At 38.4% G+C, this 19,477-nt stretch overlaps 1 protein-coding gene across 18 annotated transcripts in view; it reads left to right on the forward strand.

The window, feature by feature from the left end:
• Nucleotides 1-19,477, forward strand: part of ERC2 (ELKS/RAB6-interacting/CAST family member 2) — a 969,867-nt gene that overhangs the window by 368,215 nt on the left and 582,175 nt on the right. The gene's annotated exons all lie outside the window — the stretch shown is intronic.

Below are 19,477 nucleotides of genomic sequence, written 5' to 3' on the forward strand. Positions count from 1 at the left end.
ACAGAGCAAGATCCTGTCTTAAAAGAAGACCAACAATAATAACAAAAAACCCTCCGGTGACCATATCAGCCAAAGTCTTCACAGTGACACCCAGGTCTGTGTAACCAACCCTTCTTCATCCCTGTCCTTACCCCATTTCCTTGTGACCTTGTCTCCTAGCTGTTGTCTCCTCACTCACTCCATTCCAACCCTGTGGCCTCCAGGCTGTTGCTCCAACATGCCTGGCATCTGCCCATCTTTTTTTTTTTTTTTTGTACTGGCTCTTCCCTCTACCTGGAATGCTTTCCCCCTAGCTCCTCACATTGCAAATTCTCTTGCCTCCTTCAAGTCCTCTCCCTCTAATGTCACCTTCTCAGTGGAGACTTCCACTGACCTCCCTGTTTAAAACTGCAGCTCCCTCCAACTGCAGGATTCCCCAGGCCTGCTCTATGACATTTTCTAGCATTCTATATAACCTAATTATTTACTATGTTTAGCATTTATTGTCTTTCTTCTGCCCTGCCCCATTCTCCCACTAGACTGAAAACTATTTTGTTCACTGATATTCCTAACATCCAGAACAGTGCCTGGGACACAGCAGGTACCCCAGGAATATTTTTAAATAAATGGATGAAATTCTTTGGGGATATTTTAAGACATGGTACAGCTGGGTACTCTAGCTTTGGTTCAAAATCCCAGACAGGCCCTAAAAAAAAAAAAAAAAATACAGGATCTAGAATGTGTCCTAGTCCTGTCGCATTCAAAGACACATAGCCCAATAACTGAAGTAATTAAAAAGTAATTCCATTCTGTTGAACGCCCCAAAATATCATCAGCTAAATTTATACCTTATTCCAGTGAGGGAGCATGCCACCTCGACAAAGTCTTAGCAGTGTCTAAGAAGGGAAAATTAGAGGTGAAATATTTATAGATCTTTGGGGTTTGGCCTCAAGTGGTTTAAGATGGGCCTTTCAGGCAGAACTAATTGGAATTGTTCAAAGTCTGTGATGTGATAATGTAGGGTTGTTGGACACAGCAAAGTGAGGGTCTTGAAGAGAGGTGTGATGAATAAACTGTGATTGATAAGACAATGGTTTGCCAAAGTGAGCAGATTATTTTCTCCAATAAATCTATCAATGGGAATTTCCTGGAGCAAATAGTGATTTTTTTTTTTTTTTTTTTTTTCTGGGGGAAGATTTGCTGGAACAAACAATTAAGATGTTGACATAGCAGTCTGTAGTAACATTTAAGTCACAGCGACAAAGATGGTCTCAGTTCTTTACTTTGACTCATTAAAGAAGATCCAGTTCATTGATGTATCTGTTTGTTCATTCATTAATTCATTCACCTGACAAATATTCACTGGTTGTTTACAGTGCGTTGATACTGGGCTAGCAGTGCCGCTGAACTTCCTACCAACTATCCCTTCTTTTTATCTCAGGTTCCTTCTTTAACACTCAGCTATTCTGTATCTTCTCACCTCTTCTAAGTCCTGGCAAACTCCTCTTGACACCAAGGTCTTGTAGGTTTTTGGAATCTCTCCCCTTCTCTCCTCCTGCCCCTTTAAAAAATAGACTGGATGGATAGATAGATAGATAGATAGACTTCTAGTTATTTTGTTAAATTACTTCAGATTTTCTCAATATGGGATTATAGAAATTTTGGGCTGGATAATTCTTTGTTGTGGAGGCTTCCTTGGATTCTACCCACTAGATGCCACTCTCACTCTCCTGCCTCCCTATTGTGACCATCAAAAATATCTACAGAGACTGCCAAATGTCCCTGGGCATCAAGATTGTCCTGGTTGAGAACCACTAGCTTAGTCCATAGCTTGGGTCTTACACAACAAAGGGGAGCTTGGGAGCCAGCTCAGCAAGTGGGAATTCATCCCTCTTAGAGAGGAGGGAAGGTTGTGTCTCTGCACAGAGTGATACTTTTGGCTCCATTACATCGTTGCTGAGTGCTTCTTCTCGAGGGCATATTTGATCATGCCACTTCCTATTGCCATCAGGATAAAACCCGGAATCCATAACATGGCCCAGTTCATCTGTATCATCTCTCCACTGTCCCCACTTCACCCTGCCAATTGAATTCTGCAGGCTTATCAAACTCACTTCAGATTCTCTCAGCCATAGTGCTATTTCCCGCATCCGAATTTGAGATCGTCTCTATCTCAAATTATCCTTTCCTCTTCCCTGACCATTTTCTCTTTCGTCTCATCTTCATTATCCCTTCCTCCAGGAATCTCTCTCTAATTGATCCTGCATCCCCTTAGGACTCTCTCCCTCCCCTATTTTAACAGGTAACCAAGATTTATTGGGATGTTTATTTAATTGTCTTTCCTGCCAGCCCAGTGATAAAGATAGGACTATCTCATTTACCATTGTTTGCTTCCTCAGAGTTCAGCAATAGAGCCTGGAACTTGGTCAATGTTGACAAAAAAAAAAAGTTGTCAAATATATTTTTGCAAATAGTGTTAATGTATCATTTTAGTGAATAATGCACATCTTTTTTTGACAAGGTTTCTATTAAAGTTCAAAAGTATACCAGCTACTTATCAACATCAGTGGGTTCAAGAAGAAGAAATTGGGGTTGCAGGCTAAGTCCTTCACTTTCTTCAAGAAGAAATTCAACTTAACTCTTTGTTTAGCTTGTAGTTTAGAAGAGCATAATATTAATAGAAAGGACACAGAATTGCATATTTCTTCTTTGTCTAATTATATATTCCAAAGTGAACCTTTTCTTAGGAAAACATAACACTGTTAACAAGCTCTCTATGCTGTCTTTCAAATGGAATGATCTCAATATATTCCTCACTGCTGAACTCTGCTGTGTTTAGTAGAGTTTTTCTAGGCTGGAAACCTGTGAGGTGAATCCAGTCCCCAGGACTCAGTTTTCTGTTCTCACCCTGTGTTCTTTGTTTTTTGTTTTGTTTTGTTTTTTTTTCTTAAAGATATCAAAATAAGTTGCCAGGAATGAAAAGATCATGACATTTCACATAATAATGTAGGTTTCTAGTTTTTCTTGGGTGATGTGAAGCTCTGTAGCACTGCCGGGGCTTCCTCTGGCAGTCTTGGGTGGGAGCTGAGGTGTGGCTGGCTGCCCTTGGGGATGGGATGAAGTGTGGCTGCCAGTCCACCCCATCCCACCCAGCCGGAGGGAGTCCTTGTGTCACCTGCCTGACCTCCATTTGCCTTTAATTTGCGATTCCAGTGTGTAGTCTGTGTCATAAGTGAAGCAAAGGGAGGGAAAGGTTAGCCAATGAATGTATGAATAAAATATGAGTGTAAGAACATCCAGGTGACAGGATCTGGTAACAATTGTTATTGAAAGTACCGCATCTTGCTGGATTTAAAGTCTAATTCTCAAAGGTAGCCCAATCAAAATCCATTTTTATGCTCCCAACACCAACACCGGTTGCAGAGGATGAGGGAAAAGCTGCAAAGTTTCTTTGGCTGAGTTGTGTATAGGCCACTTTCATCTGCTCAGCAGGTCTGAGCACAAACCCCTTGAAATTCTCCTCTGAGGCTCTGAGTGACCCAATTTCTTCTTGCTGGAATGTTTCCCCCTCAGTACATTTCTGTCTTTAATGAATGACTTCCTCTATATTATAGGGACACTAAAACCACAATGGCTTCTCCGGACCTGGATTTAGAAATCAGGAAACCCGAGTTGTTGGATTCCATTTGTCTGCCACTTACATTTTTCAGGTCCTTCAGTTTCTGGGCTATTCTGTTGGCTGGGGAGGCCCGGTTGATTATCGGTGGATGTGGGGCCATGGGTAAGTCCTTTACTTTCCTAAGGCTCACTTCCCTTCTCTAAAAACTGGAGGAATGATGCTCCCTACCTCCCCAGCAGTAATGCCCTTAGCCTGGCATTCAATAAAGAGCAGTAGGTTGTGTTACTATTACATTGTTTTAAAGAGGAACTAGAATGAAACTCCTCATCTGTTACAGGAACAGGTGAAGCATGTATGTGGATGTTTCCTCTTTGAAGGAAAACAGTCTCTCTTTCTGTGTTGTAATATTGTTGTTATTGTCCAACTTGTAAATGCTCTTATCTTCCTCAGTGACAGAAACAGTTCTTGTGATGTCCGTTTTCCTGAGGTGTGATATGAGTTATGGAGGTGCAGGCTGGAGGCGCACCAGCTCGCAGTCTGCAGAGTGTAGGTCCTGCCCACTCATCTCTGATTACGTCAGAATATGGCTGCTTTTCAGAGGAGACATCACTCTATCCAATGAAATGGATCTTTATTTTCACAATCTTTATAGAGATTAGAAAGAGGAGATTTCATTCATCTTTGCCTGGAAAATAACTTTCCATTCGGAACTGTAGTAAGAAGAGAAAAACAGAGGATGATTTTTTTTCCTCTTTAATTTGATTATCCCCTGAATTTCTGTGTTGAGGACAACTGTTAGAGGTAAGAGAATGAGTTTTTTAGGCCCCTTTCCTTGTAATTCCATCTTCTGAATAACTCTTATAGCATGTGTAGTCATGAAATAACCAAGAGATTATTTTTACAGCTTTTACTGTACTGTCTGTAATATATTGCAACTTAATAATGTTAATGCAACTAACTAGTGGTGACAGGGAATATACAGAAAGGAATAGCATGGAAGCATGCCCTATCCCTGATCTTCTGAGGAAAGATGTTTCAGAAAATTCCTTTTTTCAAGTTCGTAGGGATGCTTATGAATATGATGAAATGTGGCATATGAGGAAGGCAAATTTTGTAAGATATTTTGCCCATTTGTGTAAACAATACTTAGAATTGTTAACAATCAGAATGAAATATCTTTTCCCAGCGGGGTTATTCTAACATACTTTTAATTTTGTGGTTTTGTCGAATGTAGAATTAACTCACGCTATATAAAGTGAAGCCACGTAAGCTATCAAGGGCAAGGATACCACTTGGGAAATGTCATGTTCCCAGGGTCTACCACTGTGCCTTGGACTGGGGTGCTTGGTTCTTGCTTGCTTGGTGGTCATCAGAGGGCATTTGTAAAGGGACATGCTTTTTGATAAAGGTGTTGGGTTTTTGGCAGGAGAGGGAAAAATGTTCCGACAGTGAGTTAAGCCAGCAGTATATATTGGAGGGCCTACCAAATATAGCATATAATCTATTAAACTTACATTTGAAAAATAAATGTAATTATTTTTCAATTATTCAAATGTAATTATTTTTCAATTATTCAAATGCAGCATTTTCTATAGTATGTTCCCTAGGATATTAATAAGATGCTACAAAAAAGACAATGTTAGAGTGAAATAGGTTTGGGAAATGTTGATTAATCAAAGTTAAACTGGACTTCTCAGAGCATTTTGCAAATTCCTGAAAGAGCATTTCCCAAATTTATGTTACTGTGGAATGTCTTCTGCCTCCCCTCAGTCCTTTTTTCTCTCCCCAGTAAGAGTGCTTGTAGAACTGGTTCTCTGGAAAGACTTTTGGGAAGGCTGGGATTCCATGTAGCAGAGAGTTTTGGAGGAAGGAAAGTTCAGGCAAATGTGTCTGGCAAGGGGGAAAGGCAAGATGCAAGGTCAGGAGCAGAAAGTCTGTGTTTTCATGGAAGAGAGTTTAGACCTCTGAGTTCTTGAGCAGGACTGAGGTAGGAAAAGAAACCTTCACATGTCCTTTTCTTCACCAGGAACAGCACTTTCTACAGATTCCCTGTTTTTCCCACAGGAAAAGATGCCATCCAAGCTCACCAACTATGGTGGGCACAGTTTTAGGATCTGGCAACTCACACATGGCCCCTCTGTGTCCTGTCTGCCCACTGTGGAGATCCCGTGTACTTCCCCTCCGGCTCTATCGATGGAGACTCTTGGACCGCAGTCATGTTACATCCTCTGAGGATGCTTTCAACATTATTTCAGGAGAGTTCTGTGCTTCACTCTCATAGTTGTTGGTTTACATATCACTCCCTGTAGAACAAGAGCCTCTGAAATGCAGGGACGGTGTTTCATTGGTCTTTGAATCCCCATAAAAAATAATAAACATTAGCTGGTAGTGGTAAGTGGATGGATGAAGGGGGATACTATATAAGTTTTCTAGGACAGCCATAACAAATTACCACAAACTTGGTGGCTTAAAACAACAGAAGTTTATTGTCTGACAGTTCTGGAAACCAGAAATCAGAAATCAAGGTGTTGCAAAATCTGCACACCCCACAGAGGCTCTAAGGGAGAATCCTCCTGGTCTCTTTCAGCTTCAGGAGACCCCTTCACTTGGGCTGCATAGCTCCAGTCTCTTCTCTTGTCCTCTCGTGGCCTTCTACTCTTCTGTGTCTCTGCTGTGTGTGTCTTTTATAAGGACACTCATCTTTGGATTTAGGGCTTACCTAGATAATCCAGGATGATCTAATTTTGAGATTCTTAATTACATTTTGAAAGACACTTTATCCAAACAAGATCACATTCACGGGTTCTGGAACATGGACACATCTTTTTGGGGACCACCATTCAACTCATTACAGGTACTAAATCAATTTTTCAAGATTGGAGGATACATAAGCCTAGTCCAAGAATGAAGAGCCAGCCATGCATGTACCTGTGAAGATTCATGGTTGGGTGTTCTGGATCAAGGGGGCCAATATAGGCATGCCATGGCTCCCCAAACTTGTGTGTCTAGAAGTCATCCCTGCTTCATCCTGCCCATCTTTTCACCAAGTCTGGGTGTGGCCTTAGGATCTGTCCTAACATTAGGCTCGATGAAGCGGCTTCCAACAGACTGGAGTGGACCTGTGATACAAACAAGCAGATTCCCTAAGATGATAAATAGAGCACTTTCTGAGAGGTATGAACAGTCGGTCTCATTGAAACATTTCTAATGACCAGCCTCAATGATGTCATAAGAGGCCAAGGAATTCAAGCTTAATGTAAATGGACACAAACATATTTTATGCAGCAAAACCTGTGCCTCATAGGGAATGCCTAGGGATGAAGTGGAGGTGGTTGTTCATGTTTCTGGTCATTTATGTCCTTCCTGGCAGCATCTAAAGTGCCTGGCAAGAAGAATCTCGGAGGGAAGAAGTGTCTTTCCTCACACTCCACTTCTAAAACTATAGTAGAATTTGAGACCACTTTGGTTGATGGTGACTGCTTCTTAAAAGACTCAAGTTCTGCTATTCATATGGTTTATAAAGGAGTTGGGCAATATGTTTGGCCTGAAAGCATCCTTACCTGTCTTTGCGCAAACTTGCTTGCATTTGAAATGCTGTAGAGTGGCAAGCTCTGCTTGATGCATTTGGTTTATCCATCATCAGAAGGTTGTAGTTTCTAGACATATTTATCCCCCTTTGGCTCAGACAGTATTTCCTTTTAGATTAGTGCTCTCATTTGTGGGTATTTCTTGTGTTTCAGCTAGATAGGATGCTATCAGCACATTTTCCCCCTCCCTATAAAATTGGTAATTGTTAAAGGTAGGGGCATGATTTTTTGTTGTTTGCAATCCAAGATACTCTGTTTGCAAGGCTAAATGTGATGCAAAATACTCTCTGTATCTCCCTCTAAGAATGCACTGCAAAAGTTTACTGTTTAAATGGGTAAATGCCTAGTGACCAGGTTTGTTGATAGGATATCAGGCTGCTCAGAAAAAACAGCCCCTTAGCTTGTGGGTGTTTTATTGGGTCACAGCATTGCATAATATGAACTAACAAAATGACATCATAAAAATCACAGAATGTCAGAGTTGCAACTGGATCAGTGAGTTCCACCTCTTCATCTAACAGATGTGAAAACGGTGGGAACTTCCCATTACCAATTGTTACTCTTTGAGCAGTTAAGTTATGATTTCTCTCATAAAATTGTAGGACTATGAACAAAGAAACCACTGCTGCAAGAGTAATACAATAGAATATTGTTGACTCAATGCTTACATAGTAAATTGATTTATACACACCCACACACAAACCCACACAGAAATAGAAAATTCGCAGGATGAAACAGATTTTCCATAACAAAATGTTCACTGCTATAAGTGCTGTGATATTTTTCAGGAGCCATGGTGGTATACCAGCAAAGGGATGATTGTTGCTCTGTCTTTAAGAAAAAAAAATAATGAGCAATGAGTATATGTAGGTTGACTCTAATTTTTTTAACGTCATGGCAGTTCTTGCTTCCAGCTTGGTTTTTTTAGTGATTGTCTTCTTTACTCATGGAGCTCAGTTCTTTTTCCAGCTCCCTGTTCCTTAGTATGAAAATGCTTCCAAGTTGGAAGAGGCTGTGACAAGTCCCAACAGAGAAACAATCACTTGCTCTGGCCAAGGTAAATTTGCACAGGGTTTGGGGGTAACCCCAAATGGGGTTACCGCCCATTTCAGAATCATTTATGCTCTTCCTAAAAGTCAATGATGTGAAGTCCCAACTTGGCTTAAATGTGAAAGTATGTTCCTAAATTCAACACACACCTTAGTGGGTTGTGTTACAATGGAACCTCAGTAGTGAACCTTCCTTTCCTTCAGCATTTGTGGGCATAAAAGATGTTTCTGAATGTCTGAGGATAGGATACATGTTTTCATTCTTTTGAAGAGCAAATTTGTTAAAACTATTTCAGTATTAAATATTTGGCTGAAGTTGAAACATTACAACATAAGAATACATAGAGGGAAGGTGTTATTTACACTTGGCATTTTGAAGGATTTTCCATTTGATGACATTTTGTTTGGAGCACTTTAGACTGGATGCAGAATAGCACACAACACACACATGTAAGTGTAATAATATATAAATGTATATAATAAACACCTTACATGTATAAGTGACACTTCTATCATTATAACTCTCAGAGATTCGATGTTTTTACTTCTAAATAATACCTACCTTGCATATAAATATCTATCTATATATGTCAGAAAGGATAAGATACATGTCATAATTTTAGTACATTCACCCTTTTTTGCTTCATGCCACATTCTCTCCACTACTTTGGTTGCCATTCATGCTGTTCAAATATTTCCTGCTTTCCTCCTTCTGAGCGTGATGTCTTCTTGGCTTTGGTGCTTAAAAGCCATGTGGCTCTGGGCCTTCTAAAATGGAGAACAAGAACTCAACCTGTCTCAAAAATGCTGAGGGGCCTCATGAAAATGCCTCCTAGGTGTTAGCTAATGTTATCATTATTGTCAGTGAGATTAGCTTTTAATGGTAACTGCTAGAATATTAACATAAATACTCTAATGACTAAATTTACTAATCATATGTAGATGATAGAATATATAATGTATCATGGTAATCATAAATTATGTCACTTTTCACTATTAAACAGAAGCTGCTGTTCATTGATTGTCTCTACTTTATCTCTTAGTGCCTTGTAATAAAACATCTTAAAAGTCGTATTTCAATTAATCCTCATAGTATCTGTACTATTATTACCCTCATTTTATGGATGAGGAGACTGGAGTTTTGAGAGATTGTGTCTTTCTTTCCCTAAGCCATGGTGAGTAAGTGGAAGGTTAAGATTTGACCTTGAGGAGTCAAGAGCTCCGACTTGCAGCCATTACTCTTTTCCTGCCTTCCTAGAATGTATTAATATACTAGATAAAGAGTCATAACAGCTATAATATGTACCACCATGGATAATTCTTCCTGGGCAGAGTGTGTCCTGGCCGTTTCCTCCACCTGCAGCATTTCTGCCCTCAAGAAAGGGCTAAACTAGAAATGCAGGCAATCAGTTAATTTTCTGGGAGCTCTGGGCCTAACTAGATTTCTCTCACACTGAGTTAGTTCCTCCTAGGAGTCTTTGGGTGGGATTCCTTGGTTAGTTTACAAGTGAAATTGACAAATGTGTTAATTTAATCCTTGTTTTTATCACTCATTTAACTGAGCATGAAGTAGGCATTTAATAAACTCTTTTCATTTGCTTATGCATCTTTCCAGAAATAGCCTGTGTGCACACAAGCAAATGTTCCTTCTTTTTTCCCAATTGGAAACATGTTAGACATACTGGAATACACACTGCATTTTACATTTTGCTTTTACAAAAATTTTCTGCAATTTGTCATTTGTCTTTTTCCATGAAGATAGTTTAAATTTATATTTAATCTTATTTATCTGTCTTTTACTTTATGGTGTCTAGGCTTTTTCTCTTGCTTAGAAAGGGCTCCTATACCCTATGAATAAAAAGAAGGGCCCCCATACTTTCTTTGTAAAATTTTTTCACATATCTATATGAATACTTTTTTTTTTTTTGAGATCATGTCCTACTCTGTTGCACAGGCTGGAGAGCAGTGGTGCGATCATAGCTCACTGCAGCCTCCTGCCTCAGCCTCCCAAGTAGTTGGGACTATAGGGCTGCACCACCATGCCCAAACAATTTTTTATTTTATTTAGTATAAATGAGGTCTTGCTATGTTGCCCAGGCTTGCCTCAAACTTCTGGCTTCAAGCAGTCTTCCCACCTTGGCCTCCCAAAGTGCTGGGATTATAGGCGGTAGCTACTGCCCCCAACCCCATCTCTTTTAGCACTTTTATGATTTAATTTTTTACATCTAACTATTTATTAGAAATTTATTTTTGTCATAAAGAGTTAGGTAAGGTTTCACTGTTATTATTTTTCTAAATGAAAGTAAGTTTTCAGTCATTATCAATGGAATAATCCATGTTTCCCCTACTGAATCTAACTGCCACCTTTATCATATACTAACTTTACATGTGTATGTCAGCCTATTTTGGACTCTCTCATTATTGTTCATGGACTGATCTGTCTTTTTCTTCCTGCATCACTACCGAACTGTTTTAATTATCAAAGCTTTAAATATGTTTTAGTACAGTACAGCTGGATCATTCACCTCCTGACATGAAATTTAGGTTAGGTAAAGACCTTAGAAGTCATTGAGCAAAATTTCATCTCAATTTTATTTTTTTATCAAAAGATAACTGAGTCTCTCAGAAATAAGCAGCTTCCCCCAAGGTCCCATCCCCAGGTCCTAGCAGAGCCAGAAATGAACCTAGGGTATGGGCTGCTGGGGTATATTTTGAACCAGAAGATGGGGCTTTAAGCCATAGTTCTACTACACTAGGTCTCCGAGCCCTGAAAGCTCCACTGTTTTCACCTTTAAGCAATACTTACATCACAGGTTGCCCTGGGGAATGCAGGAGCCTCCTGCACCACCTAACGCAGTGTTAGCCACAGAGGGCATCTCAAAAGTATTAGCGGACTGTCAGCCAAGGCCTTCTGAGTCCATTTCAGCAGTGTGTTCCCATTTTGCCACACTCAAACCTTTCTTACCCATGCCACACCTTACAAATTTGATGGCTTAAAGATACTTTAGAACAGCCTTTCCTAAAAATATTCTGAAGGATATTATTATGTGTTCTTAGAAAAGAACAGGTTCGGTGGGAAAAAATAAATGTGGAGAAAGGTAAGTTAAATCAATTTAAAGAAGATCTTTGCTATGGGACTGTTCAGAACCTTTAGTATGCTACTGTCTACCATAAACCACTAGAGCCCACAATGTTTCCCAAGTCTGCTCCATCATGGCACACACCCTGCTTCCACACCCCTACTTAACTTTTGAACAACACTCAGAAAAATTTCAAAGAACAAATACTGTTTATTTTCGAGTAGTATTTTTCACAGTTGAGAAAACATTTCTTCTTCTCTTTTTTCAAATAAACAACGTTGTAGACACCTAGTATTGTTTTATGTACTAATTACTACTTTACTTAATTAGTGACAAACATAAGATTAAGCATGTTTATAGCTCTTATAGAACTATGCAGCCAAATCAAGATTATGTATTAAATGGAAGTACAATGTCAAAGTTAATAAAATCTAAATTAATGATATTAATTTAATATGGAGAAGGATAGTGTTTTCCACGCATGAATTTACACTGATATGAATGTGGTACAAACTGGTATGGCTGAGGTGCTAGTTCAGGAGGCCTGAACTAGTGGTATGTTGTGTGAAGATCCAGTTTCCTCGCTGATTGCTGTTTTTATTTATAGTGCTGATGAACCCCTGGTTTTCATGGTCAGCATGAAGTCCTGTGGTTGAGACTTGGAGGGAATGTATCATAGAAACAATAAGTTCTGTGCTTTTTTCCATTTTACTCCAAAGCAATCTTCAGTGCAAACACAAAGGCTATATTGAAATCTATTAGCAAGGAGGGATTTACCTGATCCAGATTTATAAGAGTTATTTACATGATCCAGGATAAATTCATTTTAACTTTTGAGATAATCATAGAAAAGAAAAGATGACATAGAAAAGAACAGACAACATAAAAATGCTCTTATAGCAAACTTCTGGATCCTTAAACATAAGTCCCCATCCTCCAGGACTATTTGAGAGACACGACTCTAAAACATGGGTTTAACCCTAGCAAATACAGTTCCTAATTTGTTAGTCATTTACAAATACTTTAGGCATATCTCATTGGAGGTTATTTGTTTGGATTTATTAAAAAGCACTGACCTAAAGATCACAAAATTATTACTTAGTACTAACTTATCTGTGATTTAAGTTCTGGAGCTTCAGTGATAGTTTAGAAAATTCATGGCATATCTAAGTGGGATCAATATTTTAAAATTTTATGTTAAAACACAATTTCATGCTTACATTTAATGTGCTTACCTGAAGGGAAAGCACAATATGAATGATACATCATATTTTCTTAGACTTGTTTTTTTTGGTAATAGCAAATGTTTTGAAGATGGGCTTTATAAATGTTAGGAGGTACTAAGATTGATAGCTTTGCAAATTGGTTTTAAGTATTTTGAATTTATAACTATCATCATGTTGCAAAATAACATTGACTTTGGAATGGCTTACTTCCTTTTGTAGTAATTCAAAAATATTATGACAGCTATAGTTTTATAGTGAGCATAAAAATCAGTGAGGTAAGTTCAATGAGGTAAGGTTAGTGTTGGAAGTTTTATTAACGAAAACTTTAAGTATTAACACATGAGTTACAATTCCCATGTGTTTTCAGAAATTTGCTGGAACTGAACTGAGCATTAAATTTTGAACTTTGGACTAGTCACTTAAAACCACCTAATTTTAGTGTAAGAAGTAGCCAAAAACTTAAGTATGAAAACAGGTTTATAAAGTTGGCTGAATTATTAACTCACATATGATATGAATTCTCCCATGTAGGTGATACAAAGCACTCTCAACCCAGCATCGTTTTCTTCAAGTAGGTGGCATGTGGGACTTGGGTATAATTTTTTGACAGGTAGGCATGACAAATGCATTTTTACAACCTGAAAATCTCGACTGCGTTATTAACAAGTTGGTGATTGTAACTTAACTTTTATAAGCACAGCTTAAATGATATATGTAGTTATATGATACTAAATATCCCTGAATTCTATTTTTTGAATTCAAATTGTATGAGAACAGACAACCTAAGAGAAACGTGTACTGTAAATTATGAAGCACTTTATTATACAATCATTATTGTTTTTCTTTGTGCTATCTAAATGTTTTTAAATATAATACAGGTTTTTTTTTCTTGTCAAGTGTGTAAATCTTCGACTGCTAAATGAAGTCAGCACACAGAAGTGGGATTATATAGTCCTTTATCTCTGATTCAGTATTACTCTACTGACTGTAGGTATCAACAGGAGGATAAATATATCATTGACATTAACTAGACGCCTTGAAAGGCCAAAGGCTCAATTGAAATGACCAAATCTCTTGTTATCCATGATTGTGAGAGGAAGAGACCTTACAGCAAAAGACCTAAAAGCAGGGGCCCTTTTAGGAAAGGGATTTCTCTCAGTTTTCAACCATGTCGATGTCCTCTCCTTACATATTTTTGTTAATTTGGTCTCAGAGAGCTGCATCGAAACGGGAGTAAATCTGTAAATGTGCAGAAGGTGTCCTACCTGGTCATTAGGGGAAACGTTGATGTAATTACAGGACTGCCCATCCAAATGTAGATCAGCCTCCAGTCCAGCTTCTTTTGTGTTGGGAGCTTCCAAATAATATAGCCATTTGCTTTTCATATGTTTCCTAGCCATCTCAAAGTACATATGCTTAATCCTAAACTCTTGATTTCCTTTCCTCAAGTCCAGTTCTCCCCAGTCTTCCACAGCACAGGCAATAATTCCACTGTCTACTGAGTTTTTCCAGCTAGCAAACCAGGAGTCTTCTTTGATGTCTTCCTTCCTTTCATCCCTACACATACAAATCCTCAGTTCTGCCAGCTGTCTTCTGTATCTCAAAATGCATCACAAACACAGCCATGTGCCCCCTCTCCACCACCTCCATCCTAGTTGTGACAGCCACTTTCTCCCTTCCGGCTCACTGCAGCAGCTCCTCACCTGTCCCCGGCCTCCATTCCTGTCCCCTAGTGCCTGTTTTCCATAGAACACCCAGAGCGAATTTTAAAGAAAAAGTGCATCAAATTGTCCCATCCTTGACCAGTAGCAAGACTCTATTGGTCTTTAATAACTTCCTTGCTTTCTGGTTCAACAAGGCATTCTGAACTCACTTGCGCATCCTGCCTTAGACCTAAAATCAATCATTTCTACAATGAAAGTGGATTTGTTTTAGTGAAAAATGGTTTAGAGATCACAATTTGGGCACTTGGGGTGGGTTCTCATCGCTACTTAGGTGGTCAATTTTTTTTCTAGGTCTAAAGTGGACAAAGCTAGAAATAAAAAAAAAGAGGAAGGGTCGGGGGGAGCCAGTGAGCATTGAAAAATTACCTATTGGGCACAATGTTCACTATTTGGGTGATGCGTACACTAGAAGACCCAAACCTCACCATTACATAACGAACCCAGATCTAAAAAAAAAGAAAATACGAAAATATATCATGTATTCATAAAATTTCCAATTTGAATTTAGTATTACAAGGCTTTTATTTAAGTATTTAAGTTCTTAGAGTTTATATCTGTATTACTCCACTCTTATGCTAAAACTTGTATTTATTAAATGATATTGACATAATACTTATTTGTTCTACCTCCACTACCTCCAACCTTACAACTGTATGTTTCAATAAATCACAAACCTGACTGTCTTGTTAAAAGGCTATATCCCTAACACTAGAATGTTGCCTGGCACAGAATTGATTCTTCATATTTATTGAATGAATGAAAAAATGATTCTGGTTACTGCTTATAAAAAGGTTAACTACAGACAGGAGAGAAATCTGAAATTAAAATAGCTGCAGAAGTTAAAGAGTAGGAGGATGTAACTGAGCATAGGGTAAGAGATGGGCACACCCTCATCCGTAGAGCCAGTTTTTGATGATGCAGCTGCTGAAGGACATTTTTTTCTGAACGGCAACTTTTGCTATAATTAGAGATTGACGTGAAAGAGTTTTTGAAAGCAGTGATTATTCTGAGTTCTTCTTTCATCAAGAATCCAGAAAGATTCATGCTAGCTGAATTACCAGCCATCAAGGTCATTGATGATTATTCATCAAAAATTTTCTTTTGTAGAGGTCAGTAGCCCCTGACGGTTAGAGAAGGGAAGAAGGCAGGACTCCTGCCCCACCACCTGGCCTCCGTGTAGTACATCACAGCTGTACAACTTCCCTGAGCACTCCTTGAAGTTCCAGCTCTCTGTTTTTCTGGAAGCTTCATGCTCATGAAAGCTTCTCTCTAAGTCAGTGTGATGCTATGTCTTGTGACAGGGCTCAGCCAACCTTCTGTTTGCTTTTGGGCCAAAATCCTCCCTGAATCATCAATATGCAAGGGAGATTGAAATTCTAAGCCTAGGTAGCATTCCATTCCAAGGGTTGAAGATTTTGGGCTTACTGGAGTCATAGACCTTCACTGTCCAATATGGTAGCCATGAGCCACATGTGGCTATGGAGCACCTGAAATATGGCTAATCCTCATGGAGGTGTGCTAAAAGTATATAAAAAAAGCTAGATTTTGAAGACAATACAAAAAATGTAGAGTATCTCAATATTTCTCATATTGATTACAGGTTGAGTAATAATATTTTAGATATAATATATTAAATATTTTATTAAAATTAATTTCAGTGTTTCTTTTTACTTTTTAAATGTGGCTATTAAAAAATGTAAACGTGCAGATGTGGCTTGCCTCATAATTATTTTGGACACACAGTCTTAAACCTTGCTCTTAGAAGAGTGGACATGCCTGCGCAACATTTCTAGCCAATGCACAGATCTCAAATACCATTCACTTCACCAGGGAGAAATCACTCCTCACATCAATTATGTTAATTGACAATTTTCAGTTGTCCATCAAATATAAAGAATATTGAGGTATTTTTGGTAGCTGACTCTGGAATGTTAGCTTTTAATTAAAGTCTTTCATAGCTAATTAACTAACTCTGGAGGACTTATTCCCAGTTGGGTAATACACCCATCTGTCCCCCCACCCACACAACCCTCCACACTGCACACATACCATAGAGTGCATGCTGAAATATTTTTAAGTAAATGTCAAACAATATAACGCCTCAGTACATGTTAGAGCACAAAACCTTATTTGCTGGTTCTCCACTCTTCCTGAGGGCTGTTGATCAGCAACCTTTATTGCATTCCTGCAGTATATAAATCACTGAATTAGAGGCTGTGGAAAGTAGAATAATAAAGCATAATAACAATAGCAAAAATTTATTGAGTGTTTCTAGGTGCCAGGTACCATGCTAAGTGCTTTACATGTGTTATTTAATACTCAGAATAACTCAATGAAGGACGTACTGTTATTATCTCCATTTTCCTTGTAATACCTTAGAACTGTTCATGACATTTGAAAGGCCATTGTTATGAGTTAGTTGAACATATATATTTGCATTGCAGAGGATGTTGCAAAACATACCCACCTGAGCCACTTGTCTATCCAAACTGAAACTCAAGTTGATGAGCTTAGGGGGATCTTTCCTCTTCAGTCCTTTCTCTCTCTTTTTCCCGAGGCTTTGATCTTTAACCCCCATGTCTACTCCCCCAAGGTTCTACTGCTTCTTCCTGTTAGCTCTGTCTTTGGCCCTCTGTCATTTTTTTCCCCCTTCTTTGGATTTGGGATGAAAGGAGAAGGGAAGTTGAAGGTCCTATATATAGAAAGAGTGAAAGGAAGTACATAGCCATAATTCTTTAGAATCATGACAATCTCTAAGACAAAAAAACAGTTTTAGTTTTAAGGTGCCTACTTTGTAGCAAAATCATAGGAGTTTATTATAATAATTTCTAAGCTATTTAACTCATCATACTGTAAGTCCAACCCATTTTAAGGATTGAGGACTTGGGGGAGAACCTGTTTCTCACAGTCACTTGAGGATCCAGACTTAGGGAGGTTCTGCCATCTTGTGTCTCCACCATCTGGAAAGTGTAGCCTCTACAATCTCTGAGGAAGAAAAGGAGTGTGGTGTGAAACAGACAGGAAGTGATGTACCTCACTTCTGCTTACATGTCCCGAAGAAAACACAAGGTTTCATCTTCCCAAAAGGTGCCTGAGAAGTGTGATCTTTCCTGTGTTCAGGAGGAAAGGAGAGTTGGATGTGAGTGAGAACTAGTCGTTACTACCAAGCAAGTTTTAGATTTTAGGTTATTTTTAGTGTTTGTGTCTTTGGAGGCTGTGTACATTATGCATACTTCCAACTTTGAAACTGTCTCCCGTTTGAATGATTGCAAGTTGAATCAAATTCAAATATACCCTTAACTCAAGTCTACGATTAGGAAAAACAAACAAATGAAGCTTTGAATGTGAAATAAAACTATATTGGGAGCTTTTGTGAGTGTTCCAGTTTCATTTTCTTTTAAAGTTTTTCTTTGTAATAGCCTGTTTATTCAATTCTTGAAGCATTGTCAAGCAAGTAGTATTTAATCTGTGAAAATTTTCAAGTGGCCCCTTTTTCTCCCTCAAGTGTTTTTTTCTCTCAAGTGTTGCAGTAGTCATTTTAAGATTGAAATGAACCGTTTGATTTTTAGAAATTATTTATGGCACATCAAGTAGCACTTAGTGTTTTGTCACAACATTGAAACCGTTTCTGAAGGTGCACATAAAATACGGCAGAAAGGTCGAGTGTCTTATGTATAGAACTTCTAGAAACATACCTCACCATTGGAACTGGTTATAATTCCTGGGTGCTGACATGAAGATTAATAATGCTTAACTCTGATTTTGGCAATGTTTTGCCAATTTCATTGCCATGGTTCTTTTCTTTCAAGTTATTACCTGGAACTGAAGTGATAACAAATGTTTTATGTTTTATACTGCCAGATAAAAGGTTAAATTTTCATATGTCACATGCTCTTACACACACACACACACACACACACACACAAATGGATCAAAAGGAAATGAGCAATTCCCTTAAAATGGAAAGATTGTCCTAGTTTTAACATTAGATGACTAGTTCCCATGTGGTTAAGTCATATGTAAAAATTGGAAATTCAACCTTCTGGGTCTTTGTGCATTGACTATATCATACAGTTCTAATTTTCTTTTGTTTTTCTGGGAAATGATGGTGCTCTTTGCTTTGCCAAGTTTTATTATTGAGTCAACTGCCAAAGTTTAAGAGAGAGTCAAGGGCCCTTAAAATTATTTGGTGTTGAGTGAAGAAGCAGAGAAAGGTATTCCATATACCTAAACATTTTAACTTTATGTCTCTACCTGATGTTGGAATATAATCTAGACTTCAGGCTTTTCTGATTCTGTTTTAAGTGATGTACTCTGTTGAGTGGAGTCAGAATATTAGTGAGGGGAACTTTAATTTCAGTCATTGATACCTAATTTGGAACTAGATATTCTAATTTTTAATAGAATGCATTTTTTCTTGCCTTATCTTCTCTGTATTTAAACTTCAGTGCATCCAAAGGCTTGTGTGGCTGCTTGTGGTTTTGTACCATCTGGAAGTTCATATTTGACTTTAGAGATGATGTCATACTTGCTTACTGCACACTGGGCTAATGTTGCTTGTGAATTGCCTGTGGTTCATGTCAAAGTTTCATCTTAAAAAAAAAAAAAAAAGACCCTGAAAAAGTTTCTAGTGCAAAACTTTAAAGACAGAGTGAAGGTGATTGAAAGGCACGACCCAAATTCCTTTGAAGTTAAGTACACACTTTGCAGTGCATGGAAAATAAACCCCCAAACAGAAGACCTCAGCTGGCACAGGCTCCCTCCTGCCATGTTGAATTTGGGTGTTTGAGTAACGTGCTGATCACAACCATTCTCGCTCTCCATTTTGTTCCTGGAGAAATAGTCTCACAGCTAGGGTTGTTTTTTATTTCTTCTGGGCTTGGGAAGATGCGACAGGGCACTGATAGATCACACATGGCGAGAAGGTGCTATAAATGTTAAGCCTTAAAGTCTAGATTACATTCCAACATCAGGTAGAGACATAAAAGTTAAAATGTTTGGGTATGTGGAATATTTTTCTCTGCCTCTTCACTCAACACCAAATAATTTTAAGAGCCCTTGACTCTCTCTCTCATGATTACAGAGTGTCTTTTTCTAAACTCTCTCCAGCACCACTCACTACCTCCCATATTGTAATTTATTTATATCACAGTTTGGATATTAGGCATTTCCTTTAGTCTAGATATAGACCATCCAGCTTTGATAGGTAGGAT

This window comes from Pongo abelii, chromosome 2, assembly GCF_028885655.2.
Source record: "Pongo abelii isolate AG06213 chromosome 2, NHGRI_mPonAbe1-v2.0_pri, whole genome shotgun sequence".
NCBI classification, from domain to species: Eukaryota; Metazoa; Chordata; class Mammalia; order Primates; family Hominidae; genus Pongo; species Pongo abelii.